At 34.4% G+C, this 5,297-nt stretch overlaps 1 protein-coding gene across 1 annotated transcript in view; it reads left to right on the plus strand.

The window, feature by feature from the left end:
• Nucleotides 1-5,297, plus strand: part of LOC106873992 (protocadherin Fat 1-like) — a 446,823-nt gene that overhangs the window by 112,372 nt on the left and 329,154 nt on the right. The window contains exon 2 of the mRNA XM_052974702.1: nucleotides 2,118-2,158. The gene's annotated coding sequence lies outside the window, so the exon portion shown is untranslated. The remainder of the gene's footprint in view (nucleotides 1-2,117; nucleotides 2,159-5,297) is intronic.

The following is a 5,297-nucleotide window of genomic DNA, read 5'->3' on the forward strand; positions in this document are numbered from 1 at the left end:
TGTATATATGTATTTATATGTGTGTGTGTGTATATATATGTGTGTATATATGTATTTATATATATGTGTGTGTATATATGTATTTATATATGTGTGTGTATATATATATATGTATATGTATGTATTTATATATATATACACAAGCGCGCATTATGTGTATGTATATAAATGTACATCACATACATACACACAAATACACATTTACACTATGTATACGCATTATATGCATTTATTCATATATATACATACACACACATATACGTATACACACTGTATATATATATATATACACATATATACTTCCACACACACACGCATATATATATATATGTATACACAACAACAAATATAGCATACAAATATACACTCTCTTTCGCCCTCTCTTTCTCTCTCTCTCTTTCTCAATTCAATTGGTCAGCTATTTCACTTTGCTTCGGCCAAGCAATTGCATCAAGGACAGGCATTTTTGCAGGAGATTACGCTTTACACTTAGGTTGTGCTTTAGAGTTTATTAGACGGCTATTTCTAACTAAATTTGTAGACCACGTAGAGTATCCCATGTTTAGTCCTACAAGTTGCAGCTAGATTCTACTTTTAAAAAAATGTAGAAGAGTTGATGCTTAGAAAATGTGCTGTTTCAAAAGTTGCACTTGGTAATTTGGTTTCGTTTTCAACACCTATCGTCCCTTCGGTTGTATAGACATGTAAGAACACAGAAACACACTCTAACAGAACCACACCGGTGGGTTGACAAAAACACTCATCCACTCACAAACCAACACTAGTCACCACCCCCTATATATATATATATATATATATATATATACACACACACACACAGTAATGCCTTGCCGTATCGCGGTTCACCTACCGGAGTTTATTATTTAAGCTTACGTCAATTCTTCTGTGGTGTTTTGTATTTCATCATAAAATAAATATATACAAATTATAAAAATAATTGTGAAACATATACAGTAGCGTACTGTTTCTACTTCGCGGATTTTCACCTATTGCGGTGGGGTTTTGGGACGTAGCACTCGCGATAGTCGAGGGATTACTCTATACACGATGGACTTCCACACAGTTTCCGCCTACCAAATTTACTCTCAAGGCATTGGTTAGATCAATGCTACAGTAGTAGACAGTCAAGGTACCACACAGTGAGTATGAACTCGAAATTACTTCGCTGCAAAGCGAACTTCTTAACCAAACACTCAGATTTCCTAATTTGCGAGCGTACCTGTCCACCCATATAAGGCATTTTTGGTTGTAATTGTATACAGCAATGTAACAGTATGAGATTGTGCGTGCGTGCATGCATGCACCCGCGTGTGTGTGTGAAGTATGTCATAGATGAAGACAAAAAGAGAAAGAAAGCGAAGAATGTAAAAGAAAAAAAGAGAGGAGGTCGTACTGAAAACGAAAGCATGCCACAGTCTGTTCATTCATTTTCTATATTCCTTTATTTTTCAACTTTGCTCCGGTCTTCTTTCTGTATTTCGATATTTGTTTTTATACTCCATTTTACTGTGCATCCAATTACAACATATATCCACTGCGCTGTAGCATATATTACATAACATGCACTACATTTAGGTGCAGTTGGTTATTTCTTTATTTTTTTTCTTCATATTTGTTGCGTTTATTTCGGTTTTGTTTGATGTCATTCGTCGTGGAACACCAAAGCTTTTATTTGGGAAATGCAGCCATTTTGTACAACGCCATGTTGTTATTTTTATGATTTGTTTTTGTTCTCTACATTGGTTTTATTACAATTTTTTTGTTGTTTGTTTCTTTTTTACTTTTTTTTTGCATTCCAACCTGCTTTGTATTTTAACCCTTTTTAGATACCAAATAACATGTTGAAAACTAACATAAAACTTTTCTGTCGAATAGAGGAACAGAATATTGTTAAAATTTGTTGTTTTCTATTTTCATCCTTGTGCTGCTCTCTGCTGGCAGGAGTATCAAATACATCAGAGAACTGTTAGTAATGTTCACTGTAATTCGTGCACAATGAGATGAGAAAAACAATTTTTAGTAAGCTAGTTACACGTTCCTCGAATTCAAAAGGTTGTAAAAATATTTGACCTTTTTTCTTTCTTTTCTATTTACAGGGAACCTTTTGACATTTGTGCCCTTATCTAAGGTACCTAAGGTAAAGCAATCTTTCTTTATTTCTTTTTCTAAATGTTTTATTGTTATCATCCAGCCATTGGTGTAGATCAATTCAGTTATTCTATCGATATTCTTCTGATTATGATGTCGCCCCTGTAACCTTCCCAATACAATTGTTCATGATTCTTCTATTTCGTCCTGTTACTCACCAGAACGCATTGAACCCCCTGAGATCAATATCAGTGTTTATTATTATTATCATTCTTCTTCTTATTATTATTAAAAGAAATCATTATTATTATCATCATCTTTACTATTGTTATTATTATTATTATTATTATCATCATAAGGGTGGCGAGCTTGCAAAATCGTTACCCTTCCGAACGAAATGCTTTGCGGCATTTCTTCCGGCTCTTTACGTTCTAAGTTCAAATGCTGCCGAAGTCGAATTTATCTTGCATCCTTTCAGGGTCGATAAATTAAGAACCAATCAAGATCTGCTGCTGTTGTAATCAATATCAAGCTTTGAGCCAAATTCAGAAAGATCTATAGTTATTCAGGCGGCGAGCTGGTACAGTCGTTAACGCGTCGGATAAAATATTCAGCGACATTACTTCTGATTTTACGTTCGAGTTCAAACGCCGAGTCGACTTTACCTTTCGTCCATTTGAGCACAGGGGTTGATATAATTGGCTCGCTCCTCTAAAATGTCAGGCCTTGTGCTTGTAATAGAAATTATAGTAGAAATAATATAGAAGAAAGGGCTTAGTTTTACTCTTGTTATTCTATGTACAAACGAATGACGTGTATGTAAGAATTCCGCAGAAAAATGATATCTAGCCGTATCATATTATGGAAGAAAATAGATTTTCTTCCAGTTTTACTAATGCAAGGCATTCGGATTGTTTGGAGATACAACCCATTACCTGGGGTGGCTAAAGCTTCGTTTTTATATATACTTAGGTTTTTGCCAAAAAATATATAAACAGCTATTTGTATTATGTCTTCCTCAGAATTAGCAGTAACTACTGTTCACTATAGTAGTTGCGGCAGTAATAGCTTCCAAAACGTAAATAAATATACAATTCGTGGCAAACGAAAAATAGTTCCGAAATAGTTTGAAGCATTAAACAAATTAAACTCTCAGCTGCTCAAACATAAATATAGACGACTAACAGGAAATGGAAAGTGATTTAAATACACAGAAAAAAGAAAAAAAACATTCAGAAGAAGAGTAACATTATTACGCGGTGTTTTACCTCTCAACATCTGGTTCAAAGCAAGGCAAAGAAAGCATCTTTAAGGCCTGTTTCAGAAGGAAATACTTACCAACCCGACGATTGCAACCACAGAAAAAGGATGGATATAGGTGTTGTGCCTATGTGTTTTAAAAAGAAAAGCGACCTTCGATGTCCTGAAAAGAGGAGGAAGGTGAAGCAATAACAAATGTGTGGTAGCATGTGTGCTCTATCAATCGGATCCGAACATAGAGGAATGTGTTTATGGCTTCAGAATCGATAATCAAGTGAGGTAATGGACAGAACTGGTGCGGAATGTACCAGCACAAAGGCTGGTAGAGATTCAGTAAACGAGGAAAAGCAATCAAGTGTCAGATACTTACGTATATCTTCAATGATGTTGGCCGTTGACTTAACACCATCTTTGTGCTCCAAAATGGAGCTGAAATAAACAGATGGATGTGCATGATTACAAATGTTCCGCTTACATCGAGGACTTCAAAGAGCTCTTAGAAACACACCTTGTAGAAAGAGTAATAGAAGACATTACAACCAGTCTCAGTAACACTGGGGAGGCAGACTCTGAAGGGTATTGATTCGATCGCTTTGCGTCACCAGTTCTATTACTGCCAAAGAAATAGCACTCGCGATGAAAACTCGAAAACTGATTAGAAGGGAAATAGTAAACCTCTATCTGTCTTCAAGAACCTGGAACCTGTATCGTGAAACTCCTTTACCAATGAAGTCATGAAATTCGAAACATTTACCATCATGGTGACCTTGACTCATAGCAGTATATTTGAGACTTCAGATAATTTTTTGGTGCAAAACTTCAGGAATGAATAGTTTCTAGAAAGGACCTCGGTAGAGTAACTTACTGATTAATCTCACCAACAGGCAGAAATGGATGCTCGGCCACATGTCATGCATGACTATGAACAGACAATAGATGCTCTTCCGAGTGGAAATCGAAACGTTCTTTGCAGGAGGCATGGCAAACCTGTGAAAACCTGGTTTAAAAAAGGCTCTGCAAGTCCTTATATATATATATATATATATATATATATATATATATATATGCTACTCTGTAAGCAGGTTCGTGGCGAGGATTGCAACCATGCTCAATAGAAATCTCACGTCACTCAATGATTGAAACAGAGGCTAATGGAAAGAGAACGTCTAAAGTATAATTGCTTTATCATCTTTGTTATTTATTTTACAAATAGTAATTTTAAGAAGAATATGCGAACTTCCTTATAATTACAAAACATTGTAAATTACAGACAAAAATACTTATAGAAAACAATGCGTTAATGAAAACAAAATAACTGTCAGCATATTTTACTAACCTGAATACCAATGTCTACTTTACGCTGAATAAATTACACAGATTTCTATCTCATTTTTCAAATGGAAATTTTTGTGAAGTTAGTCGACGCTTCTATTGTCATAGCTATTATTGCTCTTGGATATGTTATTTTTTTTTTTATGGTGTTCTTGTGCTTTTACTCCTGTTGCAGTTAATATTGCTGATGTTGTTATCAAAAACCAAATAATACAATACGTTTTAAGCAATTGTTCATTTTACGAAAAGAAAATGAAGAAAAATATTGATAATAAGAAAATAGATAAATGAATCTTGCGCGCTGTTTGTATTGTCACTTTTAACATTTATCTCAAATCTGTCTTCATTGGCAGGCGACAGAATCTCATATTCACTTCACCATCTCTCTTTCCCTCTTTGTCAATCTCTACTATACCCAATCTTTCTGTATACATACACTGTGTGTGTGAGTATATATTTGTGTGTATGTATATATGTGTATATAGATGAACTCATATGTATGTACGTGTGTACATATATATATATATACATGTATGTATCAGCGCGTGTGTATATATATATATATATATATATATATATATATATATATATATATA

The sequence above is a fragment of the Octopus bimaculoides genome, chromosome 19 (assembly GCF_001194135.2).
Source record: "Octopus bimaculoides isolate UCB-OBI-ISO-001 chromosome 19, ASM119413v2, whole genome shotgun sequence".
Taxonomy (NCBI): domain Eukaryota; kingdom Metazoa; phylum Mollusca; class Cephalopoda; order Octopoda; family Octopodidae; genus Octopus; species Octopus bimaculoides.